A 19,799-nucleotide genomic window follows, 5' to 3' on the forward strand; every position below is an offset into this window, starting at 1 on the left:
AAATTCGTCGTAAGTTGAAGACTAGGTCATAGAGCCGAAATTGCTTTACCCGAGGACGGGGCGACAAATTTTGTTATCATTATTTTTAATTTTATTGATCTAAAGTATGCTAAAAATATTTTAGATTTTATACATTTTTGAACGTGGGGTTATATACCAAACTTCAAAAATATGTATATATATGTTTGTGTTCTATGTTATGTACAAAATAAGGTAAAACAGCGCACTTTCAAAGACTGTCATTAAGTTCAGCAAAAGGTACTAATTTTGACGACAAGACACAAAACAACAAATGTGATATAACAAATGAAGGAATGAACGATGAGGCGCCATCAATCATTCAACGAGCTTTGTAATTACAAATTCGGTATTTTTAATCACTTTTCTACACTAATCACCCTCATGAATTTATAATTATAGTCTGATTTCATGCAAATGAGGGCATTGCATGATCTCAAGTGTGGGGAAGGGTTATAAATTCTCTCGGGTTTACACTTAGTTTATTTGCCAAATTTTGTGAAAATTTGAAAAATTTTCAATTAAATGAACTCAAAATCATGTTTATACATATTTATAAACGATGAAAACTAGGTGATAATACCGAAATTATCGTTACCTCGAAAAGGACATAAATTGAGAAACACCCTAAAACGCTTGAATTCATTTAAAATGAAATAGAAGAAAATAAAAAGGCAAAGAAAGAAACTAAGTGTGGGAAGAATGTACCAAGTTATTCAATTTAAAACATATATCACATATTTTTGTACAAGATTATTGCAGGTACTTTTGCTTTGGACGATACTAATCAGTTTTACCCGGTTTACTGTAATACATTTGAAAGAAAGATGGATCTACACGATGAATCAATTCCATCATTAAAAGGAAGTAAAGTCTTCCGAAAAAGACACGCGCTTCTTGATTTAGGTCATGAAGTTGTCGTCCAGACCAGCTGTAGGTTGACGAAAAATCTAGAAAAGTCATCTCTAAAATCAGCAGGAAATCCATGGACCTCAGCATCAAACAGGGTCGCCAAGTGGTCAGATTTATCCTAACCATGAGAAGGATTTATCTCGTACAATGGGGGGGCACCGTGCAAATTAGCTTGATAAGACTAATGAATCAGATCCCCAGAAAGGATAATCTCCTTAAAAGATTAAAAATCAGCTTTTAAGACTGATAATACTCAATCCTAGAGATTGACCTTAAAGATTGAGAATTCAAACTCATGGAATTCGATGATATCTAAACTCGAGCTTGAACGAGAAAATATTTTGATCAAAAATACAAACCGATTTGTTTTCTGAAAAACCATTTTCAATGCGTTCATTACCATTGAACGTAAAATCCTAAGAAATTCACCTGGAATTCATTAGGTCACCTGAACCAAATCGGGTGTCAACCGTAAGAACGGTGGTTGCATAGCACGGTCGGAGACAGGACCTTGTGCCAGACCGAAAAATTATAGGATGATCTTTACTATCGCTCCTACCAAGGATAGTTCTAGCATCCGACACGTTAATAAGACCATAATCATCTGCATGTCACGGGACATTGCCTTAACAGTTTCTTGTTCATCGCTTTCCTTTACAACCGGACGGTAGTTTACCGAAAGGTAATATACGGAACAAGTAAACTGGATGTGTGCTTTTCGATACCGGGATAGCAGTGGATTACACGAACCTAAAAGTTTTTAGCCAAAATATTGATCCACAAATATATTTTGCAACACCGATGGTGGATCAAATCAGAAAACTTGTCTAGGGTAAAATCTAGCTTGAATTTTCAAAAGTTCAAATGTTTTCATAAAGATCCAATTTCCTTAAGGATCTACATTTTTATAGTCATGTGGGACTTTAAACCGCCTTTCAAATGTGCACTTTGCTTTGGAAACCGAAAGTAAATCGGCTATTTGATTGCAAGTGTCGTTGACCTAAACCCGAGGCAACTGTGGATGGCACAACCACCTTTAACCATGGTTCTATCGTTACTATCATTGTTTATAACACCGTATCAAAATCACTGATGTATAAAGTGTGAAGAATAAAGAAGTGATTCTAGTATGTTTTTATTTCAAGACTGTATTGCTTGAGGACAAGCAACGCTCAAGTGTGGGGATATTGATAAGGCTAAAAAGGAACATATATTTCATAGCATTATTCCCCAATAAAGACAAGATTTTAGTTGCAATTGTTCCATTTTCAAGTAATATTCGTTTATATTTAATAAGTGCGAAGACAAAAGGCGAAAACGACGAATTGAAGACGCAAAGGTCCAAAAAGCTAAAAAGTACAAGATACAATAAAAAAGGTTCAAATTATTGATGAGGAACGTCTAAAAACGACAAGAGTACAAGTTACAAAACGCAAAGTACACGATATAAAATTGTGCGAAAGGACGTTCGAAAATCCGGAACCGACACATGAACCAACTTTCAACGCTCAACGCAACGGATCTGAAAGTACAAGTCAACTATGCACAAGAATATAATATAATATTTAAATAATTCATAATAAGAATAATATTAAATATTAAAAAGTTGCTAATTGAGCATAGTTCAGGGGTCATAAGTGAAAATTTCAATTTATCATTTGCCTATAAAAGGCCATCTAAATCGATGATTTAGATACACCTTTTCAATTCTATTTCTTTGTAACATATATATTTATATTTATAATATTAATTTTAATTTTAAGTTTAATAATAATTTTGGGGTAGTGTAACAAATGTTTAACGGGTTTTAAGTCGGAACTCTGTCCGTGTAACGCTACGCTATAAATAATCATTGTAAGTTATGTTCTTCCTTTTTAAATTAATGTCTCGTAACTAAGTTATTATTATGCTTATTTGAGCCGAAGTAATCGTGATGTTAGGCTAAAATATTAAGATGGGGTTATTGAACTTTGGACCATAATTAAGGTTTGGGAAAAAGACCGACACTTGTGAAAATTGGACTATTGACTATTAATAGATGGGGGGTATTGTCTAATTGAGTGACAACTCATTGGAGTCTGTCGAACCTATCTTCAAATTAATTAACCTAATAATTAATAATGATTATGGTTGTCCTATTTAGTGACGTTCATATGGAATCTGTTATAATCATTTAATTAATCAATTGGGTTGGGTAATTGATTATTCATTCTGATCAAGTGGATGAATTAATATTCATAAACTAATTAAAACAGGGGTGGATTACATACAGTGATAACTGGTGTAATTGTTGACAGAAGTGATAACTGCGTCACAGTTTAAATCCTTAATCAGTTGGAATATTTGACTTCGGGTATAAGGGTAATTTGACGAGGATACTCGCACTTTATATTTATGACCGATGGACTATTATGGACAAAAACCAGATAGACGTATCAAATAAACCAGGACAAAGGACAATTAACCCATGGTAATAAATTAAAATCAACACGTCAAACATCATGATTACGGAAGTTTAAATAAGCATAATTCTTTTATTGTATTTCTCATCGTATCTTTATTTACTGTCATTTTATTACTCGCAATTTTATTTACTGTCATTTTATTTATTGTCATTATTTTACGCACTTTAATTATCGTCATTTATCTTTGCGCTTAAAATATAGAATCGACAAACCGGTCATTAAACGGTAAAACCCCCCTTTTATAATAATATTACTACTTATATAATTATATATTTTTGTAAAAATATAGTTTTATAAAAATATAGCGTTAAACTTCACGAGCTCCCTGTGGAACGAACCGGACTTACTAAAAACTACACTACTCTACGATTAGGTACACTGCCTATAAGTGTTGTAGCAAGGTTTAGGTATATCCATCCGTAAAATAATTAAAACTTGTGTAATATTTTGTAGTATTTTGTAGTAAAATTAATACTATTTCGTACCCTCACGCTACAACATCAACATATATTCATACATTTACGCATAATCTAGCGAGTTGCAAATGTACAAATGATTAAGTATGTACCTTTCAATACGTACGGGAAAAACGGGATGTTACAGGTTTTTACCGTTTAATGACCGGTTTGTCGATTTTAAAACTTTAGTCGCAGTTAAAACCTAATGTAAAATATTAAAAATAAATATGACTTAATTTAAAGCGTAAAGTAAATAACGATAATGAAATTGCGATAAATAAAAGTGCGATAAAATAAAATTGCGATAATTAAAGAGTACGATAATTAAAAAATGCAATTAAATAAAATGACAATAAATAAAAGTGCGATAATTAAAAGTGCAATTAAATATGAAATAAAAGAATTATGCTTATTTAAACTTTCATAATCATGATGTTTGACGTGTTGATTTTTAGTTTATTCCCATGGGTTAATTGTCATTTGTCCCGGATTATTAGATATGTCCATACGGATTTGTCCATAATAGTCCATCAGTCATAATCATAAAGTGCGAAAGTCTTCGTCAAATTATTCTTATTCCAGAAGTTAAATATTCCAACTAATTGGGGATTCGAATTGTAACAAGGTCTTAATACTTTGTTTAATGAATACACCAGGTTATCGACTGCGTGTAGTCCAAGGTTTTACTACTTTGTTAACAATTACACCAATTACCCTTGAATGTAATCCATCCCTGTTTCAACAAGTCTATTAACTATTAATCCAGTTCCGTGTCCGGTAAAATGAACAATTATTGGTATTTATAGATATCCCGCCCACCGTGCCCAGTCAAGCGTATGTGGTTATATATAAATACGTCAAATTATAAGTCTATATATTAAATTAACAAGGTATCATTTAGTTAATATAAAGCCCATTAATAGCCCATAGTCTAATTTTCACAAGTGTCGTTCTTTTATCCAAACCCCAATTATGGTACAAAGCCCAATTACCCAATTTTAATATTTAGTCCAACATCACGATTACTTCAGAATTAAATAAGCATAATAATAACTTAGCTACGAGACATTAAATTAAAAATAACGTTAACCATAACTTACAGTGATTAAAAATAGCGTAGCGTTACACGGACAGAATTTCGACTTACACCCTTACAACATTCGCTAACATACCCTTATTATTAGAATTTAAAATTAAAATTAAAATTATAATATATATATATATATATACGTGATAGATAGAGAGATGGATGGATATATGATAAATTGTTCGACAAGCTGCCTTTTTATAGCAATGTGGCCCGATACTGTACATCATGCGATCGCATGAGTTTTCCTTTTCAAAGCCATGCGATCGCATGGCCGTATTTCTCAGCTAACATTCACAGGTTCAATAGTTTGCCGACACTTTTATTAATATAAATATAATATATATAATTTTAAGTAATTATATATATATTATATTATATTTATGCTCATAGTTGACTTGTAATTTTTGCTCCGTTGCGTCACGCGTTGAGAGTTGACTTTGGTCCCGGTTTCGGATTTTTGAACGTCCTTGCGTACAATTTAATATCTTGTATTTTGCGTTTCGCGTCTTGTACTCTTGTAATTTTGAGATGTTTCTCATCAATAATTGGAACCACTTTGATTGTACTTTGTACTTTTGAGCTTTTTGGTCATTTGCGTCTTCAATTCGTCGAATCTGTCTTTTGTCTTCACCTTTTATTATTTAAACGAATATCACTTGTAAATAGAACAATTGCAACTAAAAGCTTGTCTTTCTTGAGGGATAATGCTATGAAATATATGTTCATTTTTAGCATTATTAGCTGGAGCCAGGTGCGTCCCTATTGTGTGGTAGCCTCGGTAGGAGAGATCAACCTGCGGGTTGGGTTCCTCTGTGGTAGCCTAGACAGCCGTGGTGTATATATATGTGAATGACGTGTCCGTCGCGTGTGGATTATGTATATACATACGGTGGTGGAGGAACTTCTGGTAAGCCCCAGTCCGATCAGCTGGTGGTTAATGGTTTAGCCAAGCCGCCAGAGTCTCTGTAGACGACACTTGGGTGATGTTTGTGTGTTAGACTATTGTGACATGATTAGTATAACGCTTATGTATGCTATGGCCTGTAGTTAGTTGTACTCACTTAGCTTCGTGCTAATTCTCCTCCATCTCCTCCCTGCAGGTTGATAGTTTTTGTAGATAGTGCTTTTTGGGAGAAGACGGGCATGGTGATGTTATGTTTGACAGGATTAACTCTGATGTGATCTTTTATAGTTTAAACTACGTTCTTTTGAAAACAGATTGTAACTACGTCTTCTTCGTATTAACATGTATTTTGTAATGACACGTGACACTGGTTGTCTTAGCAATAGTTAATGTTTATTTTGTAATTAATAAATAAATGCTTTCGCCACGTATAAAAAAAAATTTAGCGGTGTCACAGTTATCGGATCATCATTAAGTGTTTCTTCATCTTCCCCACACTTATGCTATTTTATTGGTTTAACAGTTTTGGTTGGTGGAGATCTAAACTTTTGGTTCACAAAGGTGACCGATTTATCACCATCCCTAAGTGTCATTCTACCTTCTCTTACATCAATGAATGCCTCGGTGGTTGCTAAAAATGGGCGACCTAAAATTAGAGGAATATCAAGGTTTTCCTCCATATTAATAACTATGAAGTTTGCAACAAAGGTTAAACTTCCCACTTTAACAAGTAAATTATTTGCTATTCCAACCGAGTGTTTAATGGTTAGGTCAAATGATTGAACACCTATTTTGGTTGGTTTTAATTTACCCATACATAATCTTTTGTATAAGGAAAGAGGCATAATATTTACACTTGCTCCTAAATCTGCGAGTCAATTATATATAGCACCATCATTAAGCAAGCAAGAAATGATAAATTCACCCGGGTCTCCTACTTTAGTAAGTCGAGTTGGTTTGAAAATGGGAGGTTTGTATAGAAATTCTTCTTCATCACTCCAATTTGAATCCTCCCCATTTTTCAATTTTGATTTTTCATATGTTGTCGATAACATATTTATGTTTTCATTTTGAAGGTTTTCTTGGGTGGTGAAATTATGATCGACTTCATTGTCAACTTCCATCGGACCATGTATGTAATATTTAACTCTGTGATCATTAACTTTAAATTCAATCCCATTTGAATTTATTAACTCTATTGTTCCGTATGGGAAAACTCTTTTGACTATAAATGGTCCAGACCATCTTGATTTCAATTTTCCAGGAAATAACTTGAATCGTGAATTGAAAAGAAGAACTTTATCTCCTTCCTTAAATTCTTTTGAACTTCTGATTCTTTTATCATGCCATTTCTTCATTCTTTCCTTATAGATTAAGGAATTTTCATATGCCTCAAGTCTTATTTCTTCTAATTCATTTAGTTGACTTAATCGTAGACGTCCGGCTTCATGTAAATCAAGATTACATGTCTTCAAAGCCCAAAATGCTTTGTGTTCAATTTCTACTGGAAGGTGACATGCTTTTCCGTAAACGAGTTTAAAAGGTGTGGTTCCAATTGGAGTTTTGTAGGCTGTTCTAAAAGCCCAAAGTGCATCCTCCAATTTCATGGACCATTCCTTCGGATTTGATCCTAAGGTTTTCTCTAGAATACGTTTTAATGCTCGATTGGTATTTTCAACTTGTCCACTTGTTTGTGGATGATAAGCGGTTGAGATTTTATGAGTTACTCCATATCTTTTGATAACTTTCTCAAGTTGATTATTATAGAAATGAGTACCTCGATCACTTATTAAAGCTTTCGGTGTTCCAAACCTTGCAAAAAGACGTTTTAAAAAGTTGACTACAACTCGTGCATCATTAGTTGGGAGAGCTTGTGCTTCCGCCCATTTAGATACATAATCAATGGCAACGAGAATGTAGAGATTATTATGAGATTTAGGAAATGGACCCATAAATTCAATACCCCATACGTCAAATACTTCACATACTTGAATGACATTTTGTGGCATTTCATCACGTTGACTTATTTTTTCGGCCCTTTGACAAGCATCACAGGATTTGTAAAGAAGGTGTGCGTCTTTGAAAATTGTAGGCCAATAGAATCCAGCATCGTAAACTATTCTTGCTGTGAGTTGAGGCCCATAATGCCCTCCTGTTGGTCCTGTGTGACAATGGTTTAAGATTTGACTAGCTTCATCCCCGAATACACATCGGCGTATTATTCCATCGGGACAACTTTTAAACAAATGTGGATCTTCCCAGAAATAGTGTTTTATATCACTAAAGAATTTCTTTCGTTTTTGGTACGACAATTCTTTTTCAAGGTATCCACATACTAAGTAGCTTGCATAATCTGCAAACCATGGAATTTCACTGTAATCGATTCTCAATAGATATTCATCGGGAAAGTTATCTTGTATAGCCGAATCATTTAAAACTTCTAATTCGGGATTTTCAAGACGAGAAAGATGATCAGCGGCGAGATTTTCTGCTCCCTTTTTATCTCGAATTTCAATATCGAACTCTTGTAAGAGTAAGATCTAACGGATTAATCGGGGTTTAGCATCTTGTTTCAAAAATAAGTATCTAAGAGCAGAATGGTCGGTATAGACCATCGTTTTAGCTAGAACGAGATATGAATGAAATTTGTCAAAAGCAAAGACAATAGCAAGGAGTTCTTTTTCAGTAGTTGTGTAATTTGTTTGTGCTCCTTGTAACGTCTTACTAGCATAATAAATAGGTTGAAATAGTTTTTCAATCCTTTGTCCTAAAACGGCTCCCATTGCAAAATCACTTGCATCGCACATAAGTTCAAACGGTAGATTCCAATTTGGAGTTATCATGATCGGCGCATTAGTGAGTTTTTCTTTAAGAATATTAAAATATTTGATGCATTCATCTGAAAAGATGAATGGAGCATCCTTTTCTAGGAGTTTATTCATAGGAGTGGCAATTTTAGAAAATTATTTTATGAAACGTCGGTAAAAACCGGCATGCCCTACAAAACTCCTAACTCCTCTAACATTGGTGGGATGTGAAAGTTTAGCAATTACATCTACTTTAGCTCTATCCACTTCAATTCCTTCCTTTGAAATTTTATGACCAAGAACGATGCCTTCTTTAATCATGAAATGACATTTCTCCCAATTAAGAACTAGATTTGATTGTTCGCATCTAATAAGCATTCGTTCAAGATTAACTAGACATGATTCAAATGTATCACCGAAGACTAAAAAGTCATCCATGAAAACTTCCATGCATTCTTCTATCATGTCATGAAAAATCGCCATCATGCATCTTTGAAAGGTTGCAGGGGTGTTGTAAAGTCCAAATGGCATGCGTTTGTAAGCAAAAGTACCATAAGGGCACGTGAATGTGGTTTTATCTTGGTCCTCGGGTGCTATTGGAATTTGAAAATATCCGAAAAAACCATCAAGAAAACAATAGTAACTATTTCCGGCTAATCATTCCAACATTTGATCAATGAAAGGTAAGGGAAAGTGATCTTTTCTGGTGGCGTCATTTAATTTTCTATAATCAATACAAACACGCCATCCTGTTACAGTCCTAGTAGGAATAAGCTCATTTTTCTCATTTGTGATGACAGTCATGCCACCCTTCTTAGGTACGCATTGAACTGGGCTTACCCATGGACTATCAGAGATTGGATAAATTAATCCTGCATCAAGCAGTTTAATTATTTCTTTCTTAACAACATCTTGCATATTAGGATTTAGTCTTCGTTGGCGTTGCACATACGTTTTATGACCTTCTTCCATAAGGATTTTATGTGTGCAATACGAAGGACTTATGCCTTTAATGTCATGAATCTTTCATGCAATAGCTGATTTATGAGCTTTTAGCACAGAAATGAGTTGAGATTTTTCATTTTCTGTAAGAGAAGATGATATTATTACAAGTAATTCAGATTCACCATGTAAATAAGCGTATTCCAAATGGTTTGGAAGTGGCTTTAACTCTAATATCGGTGGTTCTTCTATCGATGATTTATATCGATATATGTCTTCCTCTTTTAGCATTTGAATTTCTTCTATTGTTGGTTCATATCCATTAGCCATAAGTGTAGCTAACATTTCAGTTTCATCAATTGGTTCAGTTCCTTCTCCTAAAGAACATTCTCCCGTTCCTTGCAATTCTGAAAATTCTTCTAACAATTCTGCATGTGAATCTATAGTTTGAATATAATAACATGTATCATCTGAAGATTGCGGTTGTTGCATGGCTTTATCAACAGAAAAGGTAACACTCTCGTCCTCTATACTTAGGTTCAGTTTCTTACCGAACACGTCTATTATTGCTTTAGCCGTGTTTAAGAATGGTCTTCCTAATATAAGAAGAACTCGAGAATCTTCTTCCATGTCTAGAATAACAAAATCTACTGGAAATACTAAAGTACCAACTTTAACTAGAATGTTCTCCATTATCCCTCTAGGATATTTTACTGATCGATTGGCTGGTTGTATACTTATTCTTGTTGGTTTCAATTCTCCAAGGTCTAGTTTAGCATATAGTGAATACGGCATTAAATTTATACTAGCACCTAAGTCTGTCAATGCTTCTATTGAACTAAGACTACCCAGAAAACATGGAATCTGAAACTTCCTGGATCAGATAATTTTTCTGGTATCTTATTCAACAGCACTGCAGAACAATTAGCATTCATAGTAACAGCCGAGAGTTCTTCCATTTTCTTTCTATTTATGATTAGATCTTTCAAGAATTTAGCATATCTTGTCATTCCTGAAATTACATCAATGAAAGGAAGATTGACATTTATTTTTTTAAACATATCCAAGAATTTGGATTGCTCGGCTTCAAGTCTTTCTTTTCTCATTTTACTCGGGTAAGGAAGTGGTGGTTGGTATGGTTTAACATAAGGTTTAGCTTTAACTGTGTTATCTTCATTAACCTTTTCAACTACCGGTTCTGTTTCCTTTTCTTGCTCAGGTTGTTGTTCTTGTGGAGTAGGAAGAGAGTCATCAGAAATTACAGGTATTTCAGGTAGGGATGTCAATGGATACCCGATTCAGTGGATATCCATCCGATCCACCCGATTATTCGTGGATATGGACGATCTAAATGGATATGGATATGGATGTGGATGAAAAAATTTCATCCATGGATGAACCCGCTTTCACCCGAAATAACTAAATATATAAATTTATCACTCAAATTAGTATCATTTATGTAGTGATATTTCATTAATTATATTCATATTCATCTTTCTTTATATTTTCTCTAAAAATATAACTTTCTTCTTATATTTTGTTTTGTTTAAATAATCAAATGTTTTTATCATACTTTGGTGGTTCAAATGTGATTTCAAGTAACTAAAATGAAGCAACTTACATGTCGATATCTTTTCACGTTTAATAGGTTATCTATTGAATATTTGTTATATAGATTAGTAAAATGTGACTTTCGATCGCATAAACTATTAAAAATATTACTTTTGATCGTATATAGTGAACCACCGCTTATAATTGTTAAAAATAAAATAAATTTAAACGGATATGGATAATTATCCATTAACCCGCTTCACCCGACGGATATGGATATGGATGGATGAAAAGTAAAAAAAATAAATGGATATGGATATGGATACGGCCTCACCCGATCCATATCCGATCCATTGCCATCCCTAATTTCAGGTGGTTTAAGTGTAATACCACTTCTTGTGGTAATGGTTTTAGCTGTTTCATTCCGGGGGTTAGCATTTGTATCGCTAGGTAGACTTCCCGATTTTCTTTCACCTATCAACCTTGCTAGGTGATGTGTGCAGCGGGGTGTACGAAATAGTATTATTTTTACTAGGAAATACTACAAAATATGACACAAGTTTTATTAATTTACGGATGGGATATACCTAAACCTTGCTACAACACTATAGGCAGTGTACCTAATCGTAGAGTAGTGTAGTTTTTAGTAAGTCCGGTTCGTTCCACAGGGAGCTAGTGATTACGTACTATATTTTTATAAAACTATATTTATATAAATATATATATATATATATATATATATATATATATATATAAGTAGTAATATTATTATAAAAGGGGGGTTTTTACCGTTTAATGACCGGTTTGTCGATTTTATATTTTTAAGCGTAAAGATAAATGACAATAATTAAAGTGCGTAAAATAAATAAATGACGATAAATAAAATAACAATAAATAAAATTGCGATAGAATATGAAATAAAAGGATTATGCTTATTTAAACTTCCGTAATCATGATGTTTGACGTTTTGATTTTAATTAATTGTTACTCGGGTTAATTGTCCTTTGTCATGGTTTATTTGATACCTATCTGGTTTTTATCCATAATAGTCCATCGGTCATAAATATAAAGTGCGAGTGTCCTCGTCAAATTACCCTTATACCCGAAGTCAAATATTCCAACTAATTAAGGATTTAAACTGTGACGCAGTTATCACTTCTGTCAACAATTACACCAGTTATCACTGTATGTAATCTACCCCTGTTTTGATTAGATATGAATATTAATTTACCCACTTGATCAGTTTGAATAATCAATTACCCAACCCGAATACTTAATTAAATGATTATAATAGATTCCATATGAACGTCACTAAATAGGACAACCATAATCATTATTAATTATTAGGATAATTAATTTGAAGATAGGTTCGACAGACTCCAATGAGTTGTCACTCAATTAGACAATACCCCCATCTATTAATAGTCAATAGTCCAATTTCCACAAGTGTCGGTCTTTTGCCCAAACCCTAATTATGGTACAAAGCCCAATTACCCAATTTTAGTAATTAGCCCAACATCATGATTACTTCGTTTTAAATAAGCATAATAATAACTTAGCTACGAGACATTAATATAAAAAGGTTGAACATAACTTACAATGATTAAAAATAGCGTAGCGTTACACGGACAGAATTTCGACTTACACACTCAAACGATCTCTATCATAAATCTTATTATTATCATAATTTAAAATTAAAATTAAGATTATTGTTATATCTTATTACATTAACATTATGATAGAGATTTTTAGATATTGATATTGATAATAGATTTTTAGGATAGAAAAAGGGATGCTTTTAAATTGATCGATAATCATCGCCTTTTATAGGCAAAATATGAAATTGAATTTTCATTTACGACCCCTGAACTATTCTTAATTAACAACTTTTTATTATTTAATATTATTCTTATTATGAATTATTTAAATATTATATTTTATTCTTGTGCATAGTTGACTCGTAATTTTTACACCGTTGCGTCGAGCGTTGAGAGTTGACTCATGTCCCGGTTCCGGATTTTCGAACGTCCTTGCGTACTATTTTATATCGTGTACTTTGCGTTTTGTAACTTGTACTCTTGTCATTTTTAGACGTTCTTCATCAATAATTTGAACCTTTTTAATTGTATCTTGTACTTTTGAGCTTTTTGGACCTTTTTGTCTTCAATTTGTCGAATCTGCCTTTTGTCTTCGCACTTATTTAATATAAACGAATATCACTTGAAAATGGAACAATTGCAACTAAAATCTTGTCTTTCTTGGGGGATAATGCTATGAAATATATGTTCCTTTTTTGCCTTATCAATATCCCCACACTTGAGCGTTGCTTGTCCTCAAGCAATATAGTCTTGAAATACTAGAATCACTTCTTTATTCTTCACACTTTGTACATCAGTGATTTTGATATGGCGGTATAAACAATGGTAGTAACGATATGGTTTACAGTCCCACATGACTATAAAAATTTAGATCCATTAAGGAAATTGGATCTTTATGAAAACATTTGATCTTTTGAAAATTCATTCTAGCTTTTACCCTAGATAAGTTTTCTGATTTGATCCATCATCAGTGTTGCAAAATATATTTGTGGATCAATATTTTGGCTAAAACTTTTAGGTTCGTGTAATCCACTGCTATCCCGGTATCGGAAAGCACACATCCAGTTTACTTGTTCCGTATATTACCTTTCGGTAAACTACCGTCCGGTTGTAAAGGAAAGCGATGAACAAGAAATTGTTAAGGCAATGTCCCGTGACATGCAGATGATTATGGTCTTATTAACGTGTCGGATGCTAGAACTATCCTTGGTAGGAGCGATAGTAAAGATCATCCTATAATTTTTCGGTCTGGCACAAGGTCCTGTCTCCGACCATGCTATGCAACCACCGTTCTTACGGTTGACACCCGTTTTGGTTCAGGTGACCTAATAAATTTCAGGTGAATTTCTTAGGATTTTACGTTCAATGGTAATGAACGCATTGAAAATGGTTTTTCAGAAAACAAATCGGTTTGTATTTTTGATCAAAATATTTTCTCGTTCATGCTCGAGTTTAGATATCATCGAATTCCATGAGTTTGAATTCTCAATCTTTAAGGTCAATCTCTAGGATTGAGTATTATCAGTCTTAAAAGCTGATTTTTAATCTTTAAGGAGATTATCCTTTTCTGGGGATCTGATTCATTAGTCTTATCAAGCTAATTTGCACGGTGCCTCCCCATTGTACGAGATAAATCCTTCTCATGGTTAGGATAAATCTGACCACTTGGCGACCCTGTTTGATGCTGAGGTCCGTGGATTTCCTGCTGATTTTAGAGATGACTTTTCTAGATTTTTCGTCAACCTACAGCTGGTCTGGACGACAACTTCATGACCTAAATCAAGAAGCGCGTGTCTTTTTCGGAAGACTTTACTTCCTTTTAATGATGGAATTGATTCATCGTGTAGATCCATCTTTCTTTCAAATGTATTACAGTAAACCGGGTAAAACTGATTAGTATCGTCCAAAGCAAAAGTACCTGCAATAATTCTTATACAAAAATGTGATAGATAGTTTTTAATTGAATAACTTGGTACATTCTCCCCACACTTAGCTTTTATTTATTCTTTTCTTTGCCTTTTTATTCTCTTCTATCCCATTTTAAATGAATTCAAGCGTTTTGGGTTGTTTCTCAATTTATGTCCTTTTCGAGGTAACGATAATTTCGGTATTATCACCTAGTTTTCACCGTTCATAAATATGTATAAACATGATTTTAAATTCATTTAGTTGAAAATTTTTCAAATTTTCACAAAATTTGGCAAATAAACTAAGTGTAAACCCGAGAGAATTTATAACCCTTCCCCACACTTGAGATCATGCAATGCCCTCATTTGCATGAAATCAGACTATAATTATAAATTCATGAGGGTGATTAGTGTAGAAAAGTGATTAAAAATACGCAGTTTGTAAGCATATTATTTTACATCACATTTGATATTTTGCGCCTTGTCATCAAAATTAGTAGCTTTTTGTTGAACTTAATGACAGTCTTTGAAAGTGCGCTGTTTTACCCTTTTGTGTACATAACATAAAATACAAACATATATACATATATATTTTTGAAGTTTGGTTTATAACCCCACTTTTCAAAAATTTATAAAGTATAATATTTTTGGCATACTTTAAATCAATAAAATTAAATGATAACAAAATTTGTCGCCCCGCCCTCGGGTAAAGCAATTTCAGCTCAACGACCTAGTCTTTAACTCACGATGAATTTTAGAAATCATTTTTTAAACTTAATGAAATAAAGTAAATTTTGTTTTTAAAAACACACAAAACTTAAATTTAAAAAGCATATTAATTTCATATAAAACCTACAAAGCAAAAATTCAGAATGGAGGGAGAAAACTAGTTCTTTAGTGTCTGCTAGCGGAAAAGACCAATCGGATTCCATTCTCGGAACTACACGAGAACAGAACAACTAATTCTAAATAACATTTTCTTTTAGAACATTTGAATCTCCCCACACTTAGGTAGCTGTGGTGTCGTAATTGTGATTAACTTCATCTTCAATTTCTCTTGGTCCATAATCAACTTGCATATCTGTGACTTTTTCTTTAAGCCATTGACTAGCTTCTCCAGTAATATCCACAATTTCAACTAGTTTCGCCTTTTCTTTAGGTGACAGATTGGATACTAACCTGTTACATAACTTAAAGTTCCCCTTGGTTCTAGCATCGCGAATCCGTTTAATAAGTTTCTTCATTGAACTATTAATAACGGGATCATTTAATTTCGTATCAACAACGGGGTTCTTTGTTATCATGTCATCATTAGGTGTTACTTCATTTTCCCCACACTTAGGCGTTTCATTATTGTTAAGCACTACCGTTGGAGTTGGTAAAACCACATGGTTCTTACCAATTGTTTTTACTGGTTCAACGGTTTTGGCTGGTGGAGATTTAGACTTTCGAATCATAAAGGTGATCGATTTGTCACCACTTTTAAGTGTCATTCTTCCATTTCCTACATCAAATAACGCCCCGGTGGACGCAAAGAATGGTCGACCTAAAATTAGAGGAACGTTTGGGTCCTCTTCTATGTCAATGACAATAAATTCGACTAGAAAGGTTAAATTACCTACTTGAACGGGTAGGTTGTCAGCAATTCCAACTGGGTGCTTAATGGTTTGATCAAAGAGTCGAACACTCATATCCCTTGGACTTAACTTACCTACACCTAATCTCTTATATAAGGAAAGAGGCATAATACTCACACTTGCACCTAAATCTTCCAGTGCATCATACATGACACAATCACTAAGTAGACAAGGAACAATAAATTCACCCGGATCACCTACCCTAGGTGGAGGTTTTGGTGGAACTGTATTCACCGGGTTTACTTCTACGGCTTTTGTTTCTTGTACTTTCTTATTCTTTTTCTTCTTCTTCTTTTCAGAGGTATCACAATCTTTATTACCTATCACTTGCTCATACTCAACTCCTTTTCTTGGAAACGGGATGGGTGGTTTGTATGGTGTCACCACTGGCTTTACATACTCGGGTGGCGGTGGTGGTGTAACTTCTTCATTGTTACTCACATCTAAAACCTTCCCATCTTCTGGAGCTTGTTTTTCAGAATTTGTTGACACCATATTAACATTCTCTTTTCGAGGATTTACTTCAGTATTACTCGGTAGCTTTCCTTGTTCCCTCTCACTCATCATGCTAGCAAGAGTACCTACGTGTTTTTCTAGATTCAAAATGGAAGCTTGTTGAGTTCTTAATGACTGATCAAACCTCTCATTTGTTTGGGTTTGAGTTTCAATAAATTGTGTTTGAGATTCAACTAGCTTGAATACCACGTCTTCCATATTTGACTTTTTCTCTTCGGTTTGTTGTTGTGGTTTATATAAGCCAGGTCTTTGTTGATTGAAAGTGTTGTTTTGAGTTGGTTGGTTATTCGGACCTTGTTGGTTATACCAGTTATTTTCGGGTCCTTTTGGATTGTAAAGAATGTTTTGATTTCGATTGAAGTTTAGCTTTGGCGGTTGATAATTATTTTGATAATTATTTCCAGGCCTTTGGTTCATATAGGAAACATTCTCTCGCTGTTCCAATGTTGGTTCAATGTGACAATCTTTCAATAAGTGTGGTCCACCGCATAGCTCACAACTGATTCGTATTGCGTGAATATCTTTATTCATCTTTTCCATTCGTCTTTCGAAAGCATCTATTTTTGCTGAAACGGAATCAAAGTCATGGCTAGAATCGGCTCTAGCCACTTTAGATGAACGAAAAATATCTTTTTCTTGGTGCCACTCATGCGAGTGGGAGGCTGTGTTATCAATAATTTTGTAAGCTTCAGTTGCGGTTTTCTTCATAATGGAACCACCAGCTGTTATGTCGATGTCTTTTCGTGTAGCAACGTTGACACCTTGGTAGAATATTTGTACTATTTGGTAAGTGTCTAAACCGTGTTGAGGACATCCTCTCAACATCCTTCCGAATCTTGTCCACGCCTCATATAATGTTTCATTTGGCTTTTGCGCGAACGTAACAATTTCTCCTTGAAGCCTCACGGCTTTAGATGCCGGAAAGAATTGTTTAAGAAATTTTTCAACTAAAACATCCCATGTGTCAATCGCCCCTTCAGGTAACGATTCTAACCAATCTTTGGCTTCTCCCTTTAAAGTCCAGGGAAACAACATGAGATAGATCTGCTCATCTTCCACTTCTCGGATTTTGAATAGTGTACAAATTCTTTTAAACGTACGAAGGTGTTCGTTAGGATCTTCATTCGGTGCACCACTGAATTGGCATTGGTTAGTTACCATGTGTAGAATTTGTCCTTTGATTTCATAATCTGGCGCATTAACTTCTGGCTTAATAATGGCGCGACCTTGGCCCGTGCGTGTGGCTCTCATTCGATCTTCCATACTTAGAGGTTCCGTTACTTCCATAATTGAATTTGTTGAATACGAATCACTAGAGGATTCTGATTTAATGGTTTGTGGCTCAGGAGGAATAATTAGTGGTTCAGGATCTCTGAATTGTCCTTAAATATCCTCCGGGTTCTTAATTGTGAAGTCGGGTTCAAAAGATGGATTGTCGGAAATTTGAGTTGTAGTTCTTGTTCGACTAGATGACGATTCTAAAGAAAAATCAACGGCGGCAATATTTGCTAGATGTCTTGATCGAGTTACAGGTGGTGAACGTATGAAAGGTGGTGAACGTTTTGCTCGGTGCATTCACAGAATATCCTATTAGTTATAAAAATAAGAAAAACTTATATAAGTTGTCCAATTAATAGACTTTTCTGATTTTGCCCACGTTTCGAATAGCCAAAAGATGCAGCAGGAAGCCAGGACCCTTTAAATCGGAAGCCCACAACTTGCCACTAACAAATCCAACTATTACTACGAACCAGAAAAATGTCACCGTCTATTAACTTAACCGCTTAAATAATTTTTCTTTCCGTTTGAAGAATTAGATAAGAAGTAAAGAAAATTCTATATCCTATAACTAGAGCGTCGAGAAATAAGAAAGAAAAAGATTGCGCGTCGAAAAGTGTCGAAAAATAAAAAGGTCGAAAAATAAGCGTCGAAAAATAAGCGTCGAAAAATAAAAATAAGAAGGTAGCACGAAAAATGGCGTCGCAAAATTCTAAAGCACCTAAATCTTAGTCTAAGGAATAAGCACTTAAGGGATTTTACGGCAAAGCCTAAAAATCTAGAAATAAAAAAAATAACTACGCTAAAAATAAACTTAATAATAAAAGTTGCGACTATAATCTAAAAATCTAAAGGTAATAAAACTTTAAAAAAAAAAAATATTATTATTTATTATTTTTTTTAAATTTTTTTTTTTTTTTTAAAAAAAACGATTTTTTTTTTTACAATTTTTTTTTTTTTTTTAAAAACGAATTTTTTTTTTCTTAAAAAAAACGTTTTTTTTTTTACAATTTTTTTTTTTTTTATAAAAAACGAATTTTTTTTTTCTTTAAAAAAAAATGTTTTTTTTTTACACAAATTTTTTTTTTAACTCATTTACTATTCATGAATAGTAAATGAAAAGAAATTAATTAATTTACTATTCACATGAAAGCGACATTATAGAAATTATTAATTATAAGTTACATAATATACCCCTGAAGTATTTAATAAATACGACTTTTTTAAAATTTACGTATCAAATTTTGATTCTAAAATATTATTATATTATTATATTCTATTTCAATATTATTATATTATTATATTCTATTTCAATATTATTATATTATTATATTTTATTTCAATATTATTATAATTAAAAATATAGCGTTTTAGCGCTCCCCGGCAGCGGCGCCAAAAACTTGATGATGTAGCGTGAGGGTGTACGAAATAGTATTATTTTTACTAGGAAATACTACAAAATATGACACAAGTTTTATTAATTTACGGATGGGATATACCTAAACCTTGCTACAACACTATAGGCAGTGTACCTAATCGTAGAGTAGTGTAGTTTTTAGTAAGTCCGGTTCGTTCCACAGGGAGCTAGTGATTACGTACTATATTTTTATAAAACTATATTTATATAAATATATATATATATATATAAGTAGTAATATTATTATAAAAGGGGGGTTTTTACCGTTTAATGACCGGTTTGTCGATTTTATATTTTTA

This window comes from Rutidosis leptorrhynchoides, chromosome 4, assembly GCF_046630445.1.
Source record: "Rutidosis leptorrhynchoides isolate AG116_Rl617_1_P2 chromosome 4, CSIRO_AGI_Rlap_v1, whole genome shotgun sequence".
NCBI lineage: Eukaryota > Viridiplantae > Streptophyta > Magnoliopsida > Asterales > Asteraceae > Rutidosis > Rutidosis leptorrhynchoides.